This window comes from Hemitrygon akajei, chromosome 1 (genome assembly GCF_048418815.1).
Source record: "Hemitrygon akajei chromosome 1, sHemAka1.3, whole genome shotgun sequence".
In the NCBI taxonomy this organism is placed as follows: domain Eukaryota; kingdom Metazoa; phylum Chordata; class Chondrichthyes; order Myliobatiformes; family Dasyatidae; genus Hemitrygon; species Hemitrygon akajei.
Window position 1 is genome coordinate 161,880,737 of NC_133124.1, and position 20,044 is coordinate 161,900,780.

The following is a 20,044-nucleotide window of genomic DNA, read 5'->3' on the forward strand; positions in this document are numbered from 1 at the left end:
GTGCGGTGGGAGCACGTCCTGGTGGAGCACGATGTCTTATACTGGTAGTGTGAGTCCTGTGGGAGCACAAACTGATGGAGCACGATTAATGAAGCTGGTGTTGTGAGTCCTGATGGAGCACGATGTCTGAAGCTGGTGTTGTGAGCCCTGTGGGAGCACGTACTGATGGAGCACGATATCTGAAGCTGGTGGTGTGAGTCCTGTGGGAGCACGACCTGATGGAGCACGATGTCTGAAGCTGGTAGTGTGAGTCCTGTGGGAGCACGACCTGATGGAGCACGATGTCTGAAGCTGGTAGTGTGAGTCCTGTGGGTGCACGTACTGATGGAGCACGATGTCTGAAGCTGGTGGTGTGAGTCTTGTTGGAGCACGATCTGGTGGAGCACGATGTCTGAAGCTGGTGATGTGAGTCCTGTGGGAGCACGACCTGATGGAGCACGATGTCTGAAGCTGGTGGTGTGAGTCCTGTGGGTGCACGTACTGATGGAGCACGATGTCTGAAGCTGGTGGTGTGAGCCCTGTGGGAGCACGACCTGATGGAGCACGATGTCTGAAGCTGGTAGTGTGAGTCCTGTGGGTGCACGTACTGATGGAGCACGATGTCTGAAGCTGGTGGTGTGAGTCTTGTTGGAGCACGATCTGGTGGAGCACGATGTCTGAAGCTGGTGGTGTGAGTCCTGTGGGAGCACGACCTGATGGAGCACGATGTCTGAAGCTGGTGGTGTGAGTCCTGTGGGTGCACGTACTGATGGAGCACGATGTCTGAAGATGGTGGTGTGAGCCCTGTGGGAGCACGAACTGATGGAGCACGATGTCTGAAGCTGGTGGTGTGAGTCCTGTGGGAGCACGAACTGATGGAGCACGATGTCTGAAGCTGGTGATGTGAGTCCTGTGGGAGCACGACCTGATGGAGGAATATGTCTGAAGCTGGTGGTGTGAGTCCTGTGGGAGCACGACCTGATGGAGCACGATGTCTGAAGCTGGTGGTGTGAGTCCTGTGGGAGCACGTCCTGATGGAGCACGATATCTGAAGCTGGTGGTGTGAGCCCTGTGGGAGCACGAACTGATGGAGCACGATGTCTGAAGCTGGTGGTGTGAGCCCTGTGGGAGCACGACCTGATGGAGCACGATGTTTGAAGCTGGTGGTGTGAGCCCTGTGGGAGCACGACCTGATGAAGCAAGAAGTCTGAAGCTGGTGGTGTGAGTCCTGTGGGAGCACACACTGGTGGAGCACCATGTCTGAAGCTGGTGGTGTGAGTCCTGTGGGAGCACGATCTTGTGGAGCAGGATGTCTGAAACTGGTGGTGTGAGTCCTGTGGGAGCACGACCTGATGGAGCACGATGTCTGAAGCTGGTGGTGTGAGTCCTGTGGGCCACGGCCTGATGGAGCACGATGTCTGAAGCTGGTAGTTTGAGCCCTGTGGGAGCACGACCTGATGGAGCACGATGTCTGAAGCTGGTGCTGTGAGTCGGGTGGGAGCACGATCTGGTGGAGCACGATGTCTGAAGCTGGTGGTGTGAGTCTTGTTGGAGCACGATCTGGTGGAGCACGATGTCTGAAGCTGGTGGTGTGAGTCCTGTGGTAGCACGACCCGATGGAGCACTATGTCGGAAACTGGTGGTGTGAGTCCTGTGGGAGCACGTACTGATGGAGCACGATGTCTGAAGCTGGTGGTATGAGTCCTGTGGGAGCACGTCCTGATGGAGCACGATTAATGAAGCTGGTGGTGTGAGTCCTGTGGGAGCACGACCTGATGGAGCACGATGTCTGAAGCTGGTGGTGTGAGTCCTGTGGGAGAACGAGCTGATGGAGCACGATTAATGAAGCTGGTGGTGTGAGTCCTGTGGGAGCACGACCTGATGGAGCACGATGTCTGAAGCTGGTGGTATGAGTCCTGTGGGAGCACGACCTGATGGAGCACGATGTCTGAAGCTGGGAGTGTGAGCCCTGTGGGAGCACGACCTGATGGAGCACGATATCTGAAGCTGGTGCTGTGAGTCCTGTGGGAGCACGTACTGATGGAGCACGATGTCTGATACTGGTAGTGTGAGTCCTGTGGGAGCACGACCCGATGGAGCACTATGTCTGAAGCTGGTGGTGTGAGTCCTGTGGGAGCAGGTCCTGATGGAGCACGATGTCTGATACTGGTAGTGTGAGTCTTGTTGGAGCACGATCTGGTGGAGCACGATGTCTGAAGCTGGTGGTGAGAGTCCTGTGGGAGCACGACCTGATTGCGCACGATGTCTGAAGCTGGTGGTGTGAGTCCTGTGGGAGCACGTCAAGGTGGAGCACGATGTCTGAAGCTGGTGGTGTGAGTCCTGTGGGAGCAGGACCTGATGGAGCACGATGTCTCAAGCTGGTGGTGTGAGTCCTGTGTGAGCAGGACCTGGTGGATGACGGTATCTGAAGCTGGTGGTGTGAGTCCTGTGGGAGCAGGACCTGATGGAGCACGATGTCTCAAGCTGGTGGTGTGAGCCCTGTGGGAGCACGACCTGATGGAGCACGATGTCTGAAGCTGGTGGAGAGAGTCCTGTGGGAGCACGTCCTGATGGAGCACGATGTCTGTAGCTGGTAGTGTGAGTCCTGTGGGAGCACGACCTGTGGAGCACGATGTCTGAAGCTGGTGGAGTGAGTCCTGTGGGAGCACGTCCTGATGGAGCACGATGTCTGAAGCTGGTAGTGTGAGTCCTGTTGGAGCACGAACTGATGGAGCACGATGTCTGAAGCTGGTGGAGTGAGTCCTGTGGGAGCACGTCCTGATAGAGCACGATGTCTGAAACTGGTGGTGTGAGTCCTGTGGGAGCACGACCCGGTAGAGCACGATGTCTGAAGCTGGTAGTGTGAGTCCTGTGGGAGCACGAACTGATGGAGCACGATGTCTGAAGCTGGTGGAGTGAGTCCTGTGGGAGCACGTCCTGATAGAGCACGATGTCTGAAACTGGTGGTGTGAGTCCTGTGGGAGCACGACCTGATGGAGCACGATGTCTGAAGCTGGTGGTGTGAGTCCTGTGGGAGCACGACCTGATGGAGCACGATTAATGAATTTGTTGGTGTGAGTGCGGTGGGAGCACGTCCTGGTGGAGCACGATGTCTGATACTGGTAGTGTGAGTCCTGTGGGAGCACAAACTGATGGAGCACGATTAATGAAGCTGGTGTTGTGAGTCCTGATGGAGCACGATGTCTGAAGCTGGTGTTGTGAGCCCTGTGGGAGCACGTACTGATGGAGCACGATATCTGAAGCTGGTGCTGTGAGTCCTGTGGGAGCACGACCTGATGGAGCACGATGTCTGAAGCTGGTAGTGTGAGTCCTGTGGGTGCACGTACTGATGGAGCACGATGTCTGAAGCTGGTGGTGTGAGTCTTGTTGGAGCACGATCTGGTGGAGCACGATGTCTGAAGCTGGTGGTGTGAGTCCTGTGGGTGCACGTACTGATGGAGCACGATGTCTGAAGATGGTGGTGTGAGCCCTGTGGGAGCACGAACTGATGGAGCACGATGTCTGAAGCTGGTGGTGTGAGTCCTGTGGGAGCACGAACTGATGGAGCACGATGTCTGAAGCTGGTGATGTGAGTCCTGTGGGAGCACGACCTGATGGAGGAATATGTCTGAAGCTGGTGGTGTGAGTCCTGTGGGAGCACGACCTGATGGAGCACGATGTCTGAAGCTGGTGGTGTGAGTCCTGTGGGAGCACGTCCTGATGGAGCACGATATCTGAAGCTGGTGGTGTGAGCCCTGTGGGAGCACGAACTGATGGAGCACGATGTCTGAAGCTGGTGGTGTGAGCCCTGTGGGAGCACGACCTGATGGAGCACGATGTTTGAAGCTGGTGGTGTGAGCCCTGTGGGAGCACGACCTGATGAAGCAAGAAGTCTGAAGCTGGTGGTGTGAGTCCTGTGGGAGCACACACTGGTGGAGCACCATGTCTGAAGCTGGTGGTGTGAGTCCTGTGGGAGCACGATCTTGTGGAGCAGGATGTCTGAAACTGGTGGTGTGAGTCCTGTGGGAGCACGACCTGATGGAGCACGATGTCTGAAGCTGGTGGTGTGAGTCCTGTGGGCCACGGCCTGATGGAGCACGATGTCTGAAGCTGGTAGTTTGAGCCCTGTGGGAGCACGACCTGATGGAGCACGATGTCTGAAGCTGGTGCTGTGAGTCGGGTGGGAGCACGATCTGGTGGAGCACGATGTCTGAAGCTGGTGGTGTGAGTCTTGTTGGAGCACGATCTGGTGGAGCACGATGTCTGAAGCTGGTGGTGTGAGTCCTGTGGTAGCACGACCCGATGGAGCACTATGTCTGAAACTGGTGGTGTGAGTCCTGTGGGAGCACGTACTGATGGAGCACGATGTCTGAAGCTGGTGGTATGAGTCCTGTGGGAGCACGTCCTGATGGAGCACGATTAATGAAGCTGGTGGTGTGAGTCCTGTGGGAGCACGACCTGATGGAGCACGATGTCTGAAGCTGGTGGTGTGAGTCCTGTGGGAGAACGAGCTGATGGAGTACGATTAATGAAGCTGGTGGTGTGAGTCCTGTGGGAGCACGACCTGATGGAGCACGATGTCTGAAGCTGGTGGTATGAGTCCTGTGGGAGCACGACCTGATGGAGCACGATGTCTGAAGCTGGGAGTGTGAGCCCTGTGGGAGCACGTACTGATGGAGCACGATGTCTGATACTGGTAGTGTGAGTCCTGTGGGAGCACGACCCGATGGAGCACTATGTCTGAAGCTGGTGGTGTGAGTCCTGTGGGAGCAGGTCCTGATGGAGCACGATGTCTGATACTGGTAGTGTGAGTCTTGAGGGAGCACGACCTGATGAAGCACGATGTCTGAAGCTGGTGGTGTGAGTCCTGTGGGAGCACGACCTGATGGAGCACGATGTCTGAAGCTGGTGGTGTGAGTCCTGTGGGAGCACGACCTGATGGAGCACGATTAATTAATTTGTTGGTGTGAGTCCGGTGGGAGCACGTCCTGGTGGAGCACGATGTCTGATACTGGTAGTGTGAGTCCTGTGGGAGCACAACCTGATGGAGCACGATTAATGAAGCTGGTGTTGTGAGTCCTGATGGAGCACGATGTCTGAAGCTGGTAGTTTGAGCCCTGTGGGAGCACGACCTGATGGAGCACGATGTCTGAAGCTGGTGCTGTGAGTCGGGTGGGAGCACAATCTGGTGGAGCACGATGTCTGAAGCTGGTGGTGTGAGTCTTGTCGGAGCACGATCTGGTGGGGCACGATGTCTGAAGCTGGTGGTGTGAGTCCTGTGGGAGCACGTACTGATGGAGCACGATGTCTGAAGCTGGTGGCTTGAGTCCTGTGGGAGCACGATCTGGTGGTTCACGATGTTTAAAGCTGGTGGTGTGAGTCCTGTGGGAGCACGACCTGATGGAGCACGATGTCTGAAGCTGGTGGTATGATTCCTGTGGGAGCACGACCTGATGGAGCACGATGTCTGAAGCTGGTGGTGTGAGTCCTGTGGGAGCACGACCTGATGGAGCACGATGTCTGAATCTGGTGGTGTGAGTACTGTGGGAGCACGACCTGATGGAGCACGATGTCTGAAGCTGGTGGTGTGAGTCCTGTGGGAGCACGTCCTGATGGAGCACGATATCTGAAGCTGGTGGTGTGAGCCCTGTGGGAGCACGACCTGATGGAGCACGATGTTTGAAGCTGTTGGTGTGAGCCCTGTGGGAGCACGACAGGTGAAGCAAGAAGTCTGAAGCTGGTGGTGTGAGTCCTGTGGGAGCACGACCTGATGGAGCACGATGTCTGAAGCTGGTGGAGTGAGTCCTGTGGGAGCACGTCCTGATGGAGCACGATGTCTGAAGCTGGTAGTGTGAGTCCTGTGGGAGCACGACCTGATGGAGCACGATGTCTGAAGCTGGTGGAGTGAGTCCTGTGGGAGCACGTCCTGATGGAGCACGATGTCTGAAGCTGGTAGCGTGAGTCCTGTGGGAGCACGACCTGTTGGAGCACGATGTCTGAAGCTGGTGGAGTGAGTCCTGTGGGAGCACGTCCTGATAGAGCACGATGTCTGAAACTGGTGGTGTGAGTCCTGTGGGAGCACGACCCGGTAGAGCACGATGTCTAAAGCTCGTGGTGTGAGTCCTGTGGGAGCACGACCTGATGGAGCACGATGTCTGAAGCTGGTGGAGTGAGTCTTGTGGGAGCACGTCCTGATGGAGCACGATGGCTGATACTGGTAGTGTGAGTCCTGTGGGTGCACGACCCGATGGAGCACGATGTCTGAAGCTGGTGGTGTGAGCCCTGTGGGAGCACGACCTGATGGAGTACTATGTCTGAAGCTGGTGGTATGAGTCCTGTGGGAGCACGATCTGGTGGCGTACGATGTCTGTAACTGGTGGTGTGAGTCCTGTGGGAGCACGACCTGATGAAGCACGATGTCTGCAGCTGGTGGAGTGAGTCCTGTGGGAGCACGACCTGATGGAGCACGATGTCTGAAGCTGGTGGTGTGAGTCCTGTGGGAGCACGACCTGATGGAGCACGATTAATGAATTTGTTGGTGTGAGTCCGGTGGGAGCACGTCCTGGTGGAGCACGATGTCTGATACTGGTAGTGTGAGTCCTGTGGGAGCACAAACTGATGGAGCACGATTAATGAAGCTGGTGTTGTGAGTCCTGATGGAGCACGATGTCTGAAGCTGGTGGTGTGAGCCCTGTGGGAGCACGTACTGATGGAGCACGATATCTGAAGCTGGTGGTGTGAGTCCTGTGGGAGCACGTACTGATGGAGCACGATGTCTGAAGCTGGTGGTGTGAGTCCTGTGGGAGCACGACCTGATGGAGCACGATATCTGAAGCTGGTGGTGTGAGTCCTGTGGGAGCACGACCTGATGGAGCACGATGTCTGAAGCTGGTGGTGTGAGTCCTGTGGGAGCACGTCCTGATGGAGCACGATATCTGAAGCTGGTGGTGTGAGCCCTGTGGGAGCACGAACTGATGGAGCACGATGTCTGAAGCTGGTGGTGTGAGCCCTGTGGGAGCACGACCTGATGGAGCACGATGTTTGAAGCTGGTGGTGTGAGCCCTGTGGGAGCACGACCTGATGAAGCAAGAAGTCTGAAGCTGGTGGTGTGAGTCCTGTGGGAGCACGAACTGGTGGAGCACGATGTCTGAAGCTGGTGGTGTGAGTCCTGTGGGAGCACGATCTTGTGGAGCAGGATGTCTGAAACTGGTGGTGTGAGTCCTGTGGGAGCACGACCTGATGGAGCACGATGTCTGAAGCTGGTGGTGTGAGTCCTGTGGGCCACGGCCTGATGGAGCACGATGTCTGAAGCTAGTGGTGTGAGTCCTGTGGGAGCACGACCCGATGGAGCACTATGTCTGAAGCTGGTGGTGTGAGTCCTGTGGGAGCAGGTCCTGATGGAGCACGATGTCTGATACTGGTAGTGTGAGTCTTGAGGGAGCACGACCTGATGAAGCACGATGTCTGAAGCTGGTGGTGTGAGTCCTGTGGGAGCACGACCTGATGGAGCACGATTAATTAATTTGTTGGTGTGAGTCCGGTGGGAGCACGTCCTGGTGGAGCACGATGTCTGATACTGGTAGTGTGAGTCCTGTGGGAGCACAACCTGATGGAGCACGATTAATGAAGCTGGTGTTGTGAGTCCTGATGGAGCACGATGTCTGAAGCTGGTAGTTTGAGCCCTGTAGGAGCACGACCTGGTGGAGCACGATGTCTGAAGCTGGTGGTGTGAGTCCTGTGGGAGCACGTACTGATGGAGCATGATGTCTGAAGCTGGTGGTTTGAGTCCTGTGGGAGCACGATCTGGTGGTTCACGATGTTTAAAGCTGGTGGTGTGAGTCCTGTGGGAGCACGACCTGATGGAGCACGATGTCTGAAGCTGGTGGTATGATTCCTGTGGGAGCACGACCTGATGGAGCACGATGTCTGAAGCTGGTGGTGTGAGTCCTGTGGGAGCACGACCTGATGGAGCACGATGTCTGAATCTGGTGGTGTGAGTACTGTGGGAGCACGACCTGATGGAGCACGATGTCTGAAGCTGGTGGTGTGAGTCCTGTGGGAGCACGTCCTGATGGAGCACGATATCTGAAGCTGGTGGTGTGAGCCCTGTGGGAGCACGACCTGATGGAGCACGATGTTTGAAGCTGTTGGTGTGAGCCCTGTGGGAGCACGACAGGTGAAGCAAGAAGTCTGAAGCTGGTGGTGTGAGTCCTGTGGGAGCACGACCTGATGGAGCACGATGTCTGAAGCTGGTGGAGTGAGTCCTGTGGGAGCACGTCCTGATGGAGCACGATGTCTGAAGCTGGTAGCGTGAGTCCTGTGGGAGCACGACCTGTTGGAGCACGATGTCTGAAGCTGGTGGAGTGAGTCCTGTGGGAGCACGTCCTGATAGAGCACGATGTCTGAAACTGGTGGTGTGAGTCCTGTGGGAGCACGACCCGGTAGAGCACGATGTCTAAAGCTCGTGGTGTGAGTCCTGTGGGAGCACGACCTGATGGAGCACGATGTCTGAAGCTGGTGGAGTGAGTCTTGTGGGAGCACGTCCTGATGGAGCACGATGGCTGATACTGGTAGTGTGAGTCCTGTGGGTGCACGACCCGATGGAGCACGATGTCTGAAGCTGGTGGTGTGAGCCCTGTGGGAGCACGACCTGATGGAGTACTATGTCTGAAGCTGGTGGTATGAGTCCTGTGGGAGCACGATCTGGTGGCGTACGATGTCTGTAGCTGGTGGTGTGAGTCCTGTGGGAGCACGACCTGATGAAGCACGATGTCTGCAGCTGGTGGAGTGAGTCCTGTGGGAGCACGACCTGATGGAGCACGATGTCTGAAGCTGGTGGTGTGAGTCCTGTGGGAGCACGACCTGATGGAGCACGATTAATGAATTTGTTGGTGTGAGTCCGGTGGGAGCACGTCCTGGTGGAGCACGATGTCTGATACTGGTAGTGTGAGTCCTGTGGGAGCACAAACTGATGGAGCACGATTAATGAAGCTGGTGTTGTGAGTCCTGATGGAGCACGATGTCTGAAGCTGGTGGTGTGAGCCCTGTGGGAGCACGTACTGATGGAGCACGATATCTGAAGCTGGTGGTGTGAGTCCTGTGGGAGCACGTACTGATGGAGCACGATGTCTGAAGCTGGTGGTGTGAGTCCTGTGGGAGCACGACCTGATGGAGCACGATATCTGAAGCTGGTGGTGTGAGTCCTGTGGGAGCACGACCTGATGGAGCACGATGTCTGAAGCTGGTGGTGTGAGTCCTGTGGGAGCACGTCCTGATGGAGCACGATATCTGAAGCTGGTGGTGTGAGCCCTGTGGGAGCACGAACTGATGGAGCACGATGTCTGAAGCTGGTGGTGTGAGCCCTGTGGGAGCACGACCTGATGGAGCACGATGTTTGAAGCTGGTGGTGTGAGCCCTGTGGGAGCACGACCTGATGAAGCAAGAAGTCTGAAGCTGGTGGTGTGAGTCCTGTGGGAGCACGAACTGGTGGAGCACGATGTCTGAAGCTGGTGGTGTGAGTCCTGTGGGAGCACGATCTTGTGGAGCAGGATGTCTGAAACTGGTGGTGTGAGTCCTGTGGGAGCACGACCTGATGGAGCACGATGTCTGAAGCTGGTGGTGTGAGTCCTGTGGGCCACGGCCTGATGGAGCACGATGTCTGAAGCTAGTGGTGTGAGTCCTGTGGGAGCACGATCTGGTGGTGCACGATGTCTGAAGCTGGTAGTTTGAGCCCTGTGGGAGCACGACCTGATGGAGCACGATGTCTGAAGCTGGTGCTGTGAGTCGAGTGGGAGCACGATCTGGTGGAGCACGATGTCTGAAGCTGGTGGTGTGAGTCTTGTTGGAGCATGATCTGGTGGAGCACGATGTCTGAATCTGGTGGTGTGAGTCCTGTGGTAGCACGACCCGATGGAGCACTATGTCTGAAGCTGGTGGTGTGAGTCCTGTGGGAGCACGTACTGATGGAGCACGATGTCTGAAGCTGGTGGTATGAGTCCTGTGGGAGCACGATCTGGTGGTGCACGATGTCTGAAGCTGGTAGTGTGAGTCTTGTTGGAGCACGATCTGGTGGAGCACGATGTCTGAAGCTGGTGGTGTGAGCCCTGTGGGAGCACGTCCTGATGGAGCACGATGTCTGAAGCTGGTAGTGTGAGTCCTGTGGGAGCACGACCTGATGGAGCACGATGTCTGAAGCTGGTGGAGTGAGTCCTGTGGGAGCACGTCCTGATGGAGCACGATGTCTGAAGCTGGTAGCGTGAGTCCTGTGGGAGCACGACCTGATGGAGCACGATGTCTGAAGCTGGTGGAGTGAGTCCTGTGGGAGCACGTCCTGATAGAGCACGATGTCTGAAACTGGTGGTGTGAGTCCTGTGGGAGCACGACCCGGTAGAGCACGATGTCTAAAGCTGGTGGTGTGAGCCCTGTGGGAGCACGACCTGATGGAGCACGATGTTTGAAGCTGGTGGTGTGAGCCCTGTGGGAGCACGACCTGATGAAGCAAGAAGTCTGAAGCTGGTGGTGTGAGTCCTGTGGGAGCACGAACTGGTGGAGCACCATGTCTGAAGCTGGTGGTGTGAGTCCTGTGGGAGCACGATCTTGTGGAGCAGGATGTCTGAAACTGGTGGTGTGAGTCCTGTGGGAGCACGAACTGATGGAGCACGATGTCTGAAGCTGGTGGTGTGAGTCCTGTGGGCCACGGCCTGATGGAGCACGATGTCTGAAGCTAGTGGTGTGAGTCCTGTGGGAGCACGATCTGGTGGTGCACGATGTCTGAAGCTGGTGGTGTGAGTCTTGTTGGAGCACGATCTGGTGGAGCACGATGTCTGAAGCTGGTGGTGTGAGTCCTGTGGTAGCACGACCCGATGGAGCACTATGTCTGAAGCTGGTGGTGTGAGTCCTGTGGGAGCACGTACTGATGGAGCACGATGTCTGAAGCTGGTGGTATGAGTCCTGAGGGAGCACGACCCGATGGAGCACGATGTCTGAAGCTGGTGGTGTGAGTCCTGTGGGAGCAGGACCTGATGGAGCACGATGTCTCAAGCTGGTGGTGTGAGTCCTGTGTGAGCACGACCTGGTGGATGACGGTATCTGAAGCTGGTGGTGTGAGTCCTGTGGGAGCAGGACCGGATGGAGCACGATGTCTCAAGCTGGTGGTGTGAGCCCTGTGGGAGCACGTCCTGATGGAGCACGATGTCTGAAGCTGGTGGAGAGAGTCCTGTGGGAGCACGTCCTGATGGAGCACGATGTCTGAAGCTGGTAGTGTGAGTCCTGTGGGAGCACGATCTGGTGGAGCACGATGTCTGAATCTGGTGGTGTGAGTCCTGTGGTAGCACGACCCGATGGAGCACTATGTCTGAAGCTGGTGGTGTGAGTCCTGTGGGAGCACGTACTGATGGAGCACGATGTCTGAAGCTGGTGGTATGAGTCCTGTGGGAGCACGATCTGGTGGTGCACGATGTCTGAAGCTGGTAGTGTGAGTCTTGTTGGAGCACGATCTGGTGGAGCACGATGTCTGAAGCTGGTGGTGTGAGCCCTGTGGGAGCACGTCCTGATGGAGCACGATGTCTGAAGCTGGTAGTGTGAGTCCTGTGGGAGCACGACCTGATGGAGCACGATGTCTGAAGCTGGTGGAGTGAGTCCTGTGGGAGCACGTCCTGATGGAGCACGATGTCTGAAGCTGGTAGCGTGAGTCCTGTGGGAGCACGACCTGATGGAGCACGATGTCTGAAGCTGGTGGAGTGAGTCCTGTGGGAGCACGTCCTGATAGAGCACGATGTCTGAAACTGGTGGTGTGAGTCCTGTGGGAGCACGACCCGGTAGAGCACGATGTCTAAAGCTGGTGGTGTGAGCCCTGTGGGAGCACGACCTGATGGAGCACGATGTTTGAAGCTGGTGGTGTGAGCCCTGTGGGAGCACGACCTGATGAAGCAAGAAGTCTGAAGCTGGTGGTGTGAGTCCTGTGGGAGCACGAACTGGTGGAGCACCATGTCTGAAGCTGGTGGTGTGAGTCCTGTGGGAGCACGATCTTGTGGAGCAGGATGTCTGAAACTGGTGGTGTGAGTCCTGTGGGAGCACGAACTGATGGAGCACGATGTCTGAAGCTGGTGGTGTGAGTCCTGTGGGCCACGGCCTGATGGAGCACGATGTCTGAAGCTAGTGGTGTGAGTCCTGTGGGAGCACGATCTGGTGGTGCACGATGTCTGAAGCTGGTGGTGTGAGTCTTGTTGGAGCACGATCTGGTGGAGCACGATGTCTGAAGCTGGTGGTGTGAGTCCTGTGGTAGCACGACCCGATGGAGCACTATGTCTGAAGCTGGTGGTGTGAGTCCTGTGGGAGCACGTACTGATGGAGCACGATGTCTGAAGCTGGTGGTATGAGTCCTGAGGGAGCACGACCCGATGGAGCACGATGTCTGAAGCTGGTGGTGTGAGTCCTGTGGGAGCAGGACCTGATGGAGCACGATGTCTCAAGCTGGTGGTGTGAGTCCTGTGTGAGCACGACCTGGTGGATGACGGTATCTGAAGCTGGTGGTGTGAGTCCTGTGGGAGCAGGACCGGATGGAGCACGATGTCTCAAGCTGGTGGTGTGAGCCCTGTGGGAGCACGTCCTGATGGAGCACGATGTCTGAAGCTGGTGGAGAGAGTCCTGTGGGAGCACGTCCTGATGGAGCACGATGTCTGAAGCTGGTAGTGTGAGTCCTGTGGGAGCACGATCTGGTGGAGCACGATGTGTGAAGCTGGTGGAGTGAGTCCTGTGGGAGCACGTCCTGATGGAGCACGATGTCTGAAGCTGGTAGTGTGAGTCCTGTGGGAGCACGAACTGATGGAGCACGATGTCTGAAGCTGGTGGAGTGAGTCCTGTGGGAGCACGTCCTGATAGAGCACGATGTCTGAAACTGGTGGTGTGAGTCCTGTGGGTGCACGACCCGATGGAGCACGATGTCTGAAGCTGGTGATGTGAGCCCTGTGTGAGCACGACCTGATGGAGTACTATGTCTGAAGCTGGTGTTATGAGTCCTGCGGGAGCACGATCTGGTGGAGTACGATGTCTGAAGCTGGTGGTGTGAGTCCTGTGGGAGCACGACCTGATGAAGCACGATGTCTGAAGCTGGTGGTGTGAGTCCTGTGGGAGCACGACCTGATGGAGCACGATGTCGGAAGCTGGTGGTGTGAGTCCTGTGGGAGCACGACCTGATGGAGCACGATTAATGAATTTGTTGGTGTGAGTCCTGTGGGAGCACGACCTGATGAAGCAAGAAGTCTGAAGCTGGTGGTGTGAGTCCTGTGGGAGCACACACTGGTGGAGCACCATGTCTGAAGCTGGTGGTGTGAGTCCTGTGGGAGCACGATCTTGTGGAGCAGGATGTCTGAAACTGGTGGTGTGAGTCCTGTGGGAGCACGACCTGATGGAGCACGATGTCTGAAGCTGGTGGTGTGAGTCCTGTGGGCCACGGCCTGATGGAGCACGATGTCTGAAGCTGGTAGTTTGAGCCCTGTGGGAGCACGACCTGATGGAGCACGATGTCTAAAGCTGGTGCTGTGAGTCGGGTGGGAGCACGATCTGGTGGAGCACGATGTCTGAAGCTGGTGGTGTGAGTCTTGTTGGAGCACGATCTGGTGGAGCACGATGTCTGAAGCTGGTGGTGTGAGTCCTGTGGTAGCACGACCCGATGGAGCACTATGTCTGAAACTGGTGGTGTGAGTCCTGTGGGAGCACGTACTGATGGAGCACGATGTCTGAAGCTGGTGGTATGAGTCCTGTGGGAGCACGTCCTGATGGAGCACGATTAATGAAGCTGGTGGTGTGAGTCCTGTGGGAGCACGAGCTGATGGAGCACGATGTCTGAAGCTGGTGCTGTGAGTCCTGTGGGAGAACGAGCTGATGGAGTACGATTAATGAAGCTGGTGGTGTGAGTCCTGTGGGAGCACGACCTGATGGAGCACGATGTCTGAAGCTGGTGGTATGAGTCCTGTGGGAGCACGACCTGATGGAGCACGATGTCTGAAGCTGGGAGTGTGATCCCTGTGGGAGCACGTACTGATGGAGCACGATGTCTGATACTGGTAGTGTGAGTCCTGTGGGAGCACGACCCGATGGAGCACTATGTCTGAAGCTGGTGGTGTGAGTCCTGTGGGAGCAGGTCCTGATGGAGCACGATGTCTGATACTGGTAGTCTGAGTCTTGAGGGAGCACGACCTGATGAAGCACGATGTCTGAAGCTGGTGGTGTGAGTCCTGTGGGAGCACGACCTGATGGAGCACGATGTCTGAAGCTGGTGGTGTGAGTCCTGTGGGAGCACGACCTGATGGAGCACGATTAATTAATTTGTTGGTGTGAGTCCGGTGGGAGCACGTCCTGGTGGAGCACGATGTCTGATACTGGTAGTGTGAGTCCTGTGGCAGCACAACCTGATGGAGCACGATTAATGAAGCTGGTGTTGTGAGTCCTGATGGAGCACGATGTCTGAAGCTGGTAGTTTGAGCCCTGTGGGAGCACGACCTGATGGAGCACGATGTCTGAAGCTGGTGCTGTGAGTCGGGTGGGAGCACGATCTGGTGGAGCAGGATGTCTGAAGCTGGTGGTGTGAGTCTTGTCGGAGCACGATCTGGTGGGGCACGATGTCTGAAGCTGGTGGTGTGAGTCCTGTGGGAGCACGTACTGATGGAGCACGATGTCTGAAGCTGGTGGTTTGAGTCCTGTGGGAGCACGATCTGGTGGTTCACGATGTTTAAAGCTGGTGGTGTGAGTCCTGTGGGAGCACGACCTGATGGAGCACGATGTCTGAAGCTGGTGGTATGATTCCTGTGGGAGCACGACCTGATGGAGCACGATGTCTGAAGCTGGTGGTGTGAGTCCTGTGGGAGCACGACCTGATGGAGCACGATGTCTGAATCTGGTGGTGTGAGTACTGTGGGAGCACGACCTGATGGAGCACGATGTCTGAAGCTGGTGGTGTGAGTCCTGTGGGAGCACGTCCTGATGGAGCATGATATCTGAAGCTGGTGGTGTGAGCCCTGTGGGAGCACGACCTGATGGAGCACGATGTTTGAAGCTGTTGGTGTGAGCCCTGTGGGAGCACGACAGGTGAAGCAAGAAGTCTGAAGCTGGTGGTGTGAGTCCTGTGGGAGCACGACCTGATGGAGCACGATGTCTGAAGCTGGTGGAGTGAGTCCTGTGGGAGCACGTCCTGATGGAGCACGATGTCTGAAGCTGGTAGTGTGAGTCCTGTGGGAGCACGACCTGATGGAGCACGATGTCTGAAGCTGGTGGAGTGAGTCCTGTGGGAGCACGTCCTAATGGAGCACGATGTCTGAAGCTGGTAGCGTGAGTCCTGTGGGAGCACGACCTGTTGGAGCACGATGTCTGAAGCTGGTGGAGTGAGTCCTGTGGGAGCACGTCCTGATAGAGCACGATGTCTGAAACTGGTGGTGTGAGTCCTGTGGGAGCACGACCCGGTAGAGCACGATGTCTAAAGCTCGTGGTGTGAGTCCTGTGGGAGCACGACCTGATGGAGCACGATGTCTGAAGCTGGTGGAGTGAGTCTTGTGGGAGCACGTCCTGATGGAGCACGATGGCTGATACTGGTAGTGTGAGTCCTGTGGGTGCACGACCCGATGGAGCACGATGTCTGAAGCTGGTGGTGTGAGCCCTGTGGGAGCACGACCTGATGGAGTACTATGTCTGAAGCTGGTGGTATGAGTCCTGTGGGAGCACGATCTGGTGGCGTACGATGTCTGTAGCTGGTGGTGTGAGTCCTGTGGGAGCACGACCTGATGAAGCACGATGTATGCAGCTGGTGGAGTGAGTCCTGTGGGAGCACGACCTGATGGAGCACGATGTCTGAAGCTGGTGGTGTGAGTCCTGTGGGAGCACGACCTGATGGAGCACGATTAATGAATTTGTTGGTGTGAGTCCGGTGGGAGCACGTCCTGGTGGAGCACGATGTCTGATACTGGTAGTGTGAGTCCTGTGGGAGCACAAACTGATGGAGCACGATTAATGAAGCTGGTGTTGTGAGTCCTGATGGAGCACGATGTCTGAAGCTGGTGGTGTGAGCCCTGTGGGAGCACGTACTGATGGAGCACGATATCTGAAGCTGGTGGTGTGAGTCCTGTGGGAGCACGTACTGATGGAGCACGATGTCTGAAGCTGGTGGTGTGAGTCCTGTGGGAGCACGACCTGATGGAGCACGATATCTGAAGCTGGTGGTGTGAGTCCTGTGGGAGCACGACCTGATGGAGCACGATGTCTGAAGCTGGTGGTGTGAGTCCTGTGGGAGCACGTCCTGATGGAGCACGATATCTGAAGCTGGTGGTGTGAGCCCTGTGGGAGCACGAACTGATGGAGCACGATGTCTGAAGCTGGTGGTGTGAGCCCTGTGGGAGCACGACCTGATGGAGCACGATGTTTGAAGCTGGTGGTGTGAGCCCTGTGGGAGCACGACCTGATGAAGCAAGAAGTCTGAAGCTGGTGGTGTGAGTCCTGTGGGAGCACGAACTGGTGGAGCACGATGTCTGAAGCTGGTGGTGTGAGTCCTGTGGGAGCACGATCTTGTGGAGCAGGATGTCTGAAACTGGTGGTGTGAGTCCTGTGGGAGCACGACCTGATGGAGCACGATGTCTGAAGCTGGTGGTGTGAGTCCTGTGGGCCACGGCCTGATGGAGCACGATGTCTGAAGCTAGTGGTGTGAGTCCTGTGGGAGCACGATCTGGTGGTGCACGATGTCTGAAGCTGGTAGTTTGAGCCCTGTGGGAGCACGACCTGATGGAGCACGATGTCTGAAGCTGGTGCTGTGAGTCGAGTGGGAGCACGATCTGGTGGAGCACGATGTCTGAAGCTGGTGGTGTGAGTCTTGTTGGAGCACGATCTGGTGGAGCACGAAGTCTGAAGCTGGTGGTGTGAGTCCTGTGGTAGCACGACCCGATGGAGCACTATGTCTGAAGCTGGTGGTGTGAGTCCTGTGGGAGCACGTACTGATGGAGCACGATGTCTGAAGCTGGTGGTATGAGTCCTGTGGGAGCACGATCTGGTGGTGCACGATGTCTGAAGCTGGTAGTGTGAGTCCTGTGGGAGCACGACCTGGTGGAGCACGATGTCTGAAGCTGGTGGTGTGAGCCCTGTGGGAGCACGTCCTGATGGAGCACGATGTCTGAAGCTGGTAGTGTGAGTCCTGTGGGAGCACGACCTGATGGAGCACGATGTCTGAAGCTGGTGGAGTGAGTCCTGTGGGAGCACGTCCTGATGGAGCACGATGTCTGAAGCTGGTAGCGTGAGTCCTGTGGGAGCACGACCTGATGGAGCACGATGTCTGAAGCTGGTGGAGTGAGTCCTGTGGGAGCACGTCCTGATAGAGCACGATGTCTGAAACTGGTGGTGTGAGTCCTGTGGGAGCACGACCCGGTAGAGCACGATGTCTAAAGCTCGTGGTGTGAGTCCTGTGGGAGCACGACCTGATGGAGCACGATGTCTGAAGCTGGTGGAGTGAGTCTTGTGGGAGCACGTCCTGATGGAGCACGATGGCTGATACTGGTAGTGTGAGTCCTGTGGGTGCACGACCCGATGGAGCACGATGTCTGAAGCTGGTGGTGTGAGCCCTGTGGGAGCACGACCTGATGGAGTACTATGTCTGAAGCTGGTGGTATGAGTCCTGTGGGAGCACGATCTGGTGGCGTACGATGTCTGTAGCTGGTGGTGTGAGTCCTGTGGGAGCACGACCTGATGAAGCACGATGTCTGCAGCTGGTGGAGTGAGTCCTGTGGGAGCACGACCTGATGGAGCACGATGTCTGAAGCTGGTGGTGTGAGTCCTGTGGGAGCACGACCTGATGGAGCACGATTAATGAATTTGTTGGTGTGAGTCCGGTGGGAGCACGTCCTGGTGGAGCACGATGTCTGATACTGGTAGTGTGAGTCCTGTGGGAGCACAAACTGATGGAGCACGATTAATGAAGCTGGTGTTGTGAGTCCTGATGGAGCACGATGTCTGAAGCTGGTGGTGTGAGCCCTGTGGGAGCACGTACTGATGGAGCACGATATCTGAAGCTGGTGGTGTGAGTCCTGTGGGAGCACGTACTGATGGAGCACGATGTCTGAAGCTGGTGGTGTGAGTCCTGTGGGAGCACGACCTGATGGAGCACGATATCTGAAGCTGGTGGTGTGAGTCCTGTGGGAGCACGACCTGATGGAGCACGATGTCTGAAGCTGGTGGTGTGAGTCCTGTGGGAGCACGTCCTGATGGAGCACGATATCTGAAGCTGGTGGTGTGAGCCCTGTGGGAGCACGAACTGATGGAGCACGATGTCTGAAGCTGGTGGTGTGAGCCCTGTGGGAGCACGACCTGATGGAGCACGATGTTTGAAGCTGGTGGTGTGAGCCCTGTGGGAGCACGACCTGATGAAGCAAGAAGTCTGAAGCTGGTGGTGTGAGTCCTGTGGGAGCACGAACTGGTGGAGCACGATGTCTGAAGCTGGTGGTGTGAGTCCTGTGGGAGCACGATCTTGTGGAGCAGGATGTCTGAAACTGGTGGTGTGAGTCCTGTGGGAGCACGACCTGATGGAGCACGATGTCTGAAGCTGGTGGTGTGAGTCCTGTGGGCCACGGCCTGATGGAGCACGATGTCTGAAGCTAGTGGTGTGAGTCCTGTGGGAGCACGATCTGGTGGTGCACGATGTCTGAAGCTGGTAGTTTGAGCCCTGTGGGAGCACGACCTGATGGAGCACGATGTCTGAAGCTGGTGCTGTGAGTCGAGTGGGAGCACGATCTGGTGGAGCACGATGTCTGAAGCTGGTGGTGTGAGTCTTGTTGGAGCACGATCTGGTGGAGCACGAAGTCTGAAGCTGGTGGTGTGAGTCCTGTGGTAGCACGACCCGATGGAGCACTATGTCTGAAGCTGGTGGTGTGAGTCCTGTGGGAGCACGTACTGATGGAGCACGATGTCTGAAGCTGGTGGTATGAGTCCTGTGGGAGCACGATCTGGTGGTGCACGATGTCTGAAGCTGGTAGTGTGAGTCTTGTTGGAGCACGATCTGGTGGAGCACGATGTCTGAAGCTGGTGGTGTGAGCCCTGTGGGAGCACGTCCTGATGGAGCACGATGTCTGAAGCTGGTAGTGTGAGTCCTGTGGGAGCACGACCTGATGGAGCACGATGTCTGAAGCTGGTGGAGTGAGTCCTGTGGGAGCACGTCCTGATGGAGCACGATGTCTGAAGCTGGTAGCGTGAGTCCTGTGGGAGCACGACCTGATGGAGCACGATGTCTGAAGCTGGTGGAGTGAGTCCTGTGGGAGCACGTCCTGATAGAGCACGATGTCTGAAACTGGTGGTGTGAGTCCTGTGGGAGCACGACCCGGTAGAGCACGATGTCTAAAGCTCGTGGTGTGAGTCCTGTGGGAGCACGACCTGATGGAGCACGATGTCTGAAGCTGGTGGTGTGAGCCCTGTGGGAGCACGACCTGATGGAGCACGATGTTTGAAGCTGGTGGTGTGAGCCCTTTGGGAGCACGACCTGATGAAGCAAGAAGTCTGAAGCTGGTGGTGTGAGTCCTGTGGGAGCACGAACTGGTGGAGCACCATGTCTGAAGCTGGTGGTGTGAGTCCTGTGGGAGCACGATCTTGTGGAGCAGGATGTCTGAAACTGGTGGTGTGAGTCCTGTGGGAGCACGAACTGATGGAGCACGATGTCTGAAGCTGGTGGTGTGAGTCCTGTGGGCCACGGCCTGATGGAGCACGATGTCTGAAGCTAGTGGTGTGAGTCCTGTGGGAGCACGATCTGGTGGTGCACGATGTCTGAAGCTGGTGGTGGGAGTCTTGTTGGAGCACGATCTGGTGGAGCACGATGTCTGAAGCTGGTGGTGTGAGTCCTGTGGTAGCACGACCCGATGGAGCACTATGTCTGAAGCTGGTGGTGTGAGTCCTGTGGGAGCACGTACTGATGGAGCACGATGTCTGAAGCTGGTGGTATGAGTCCTGTGGGAGCACGTACTGATGGAGCACGATGTCTGAAGCTGGTGGTGTGAGTCCTGTGGGAGCACGACCTGATGGAGCACGATATCTGAAGCTGGTGGTGTGA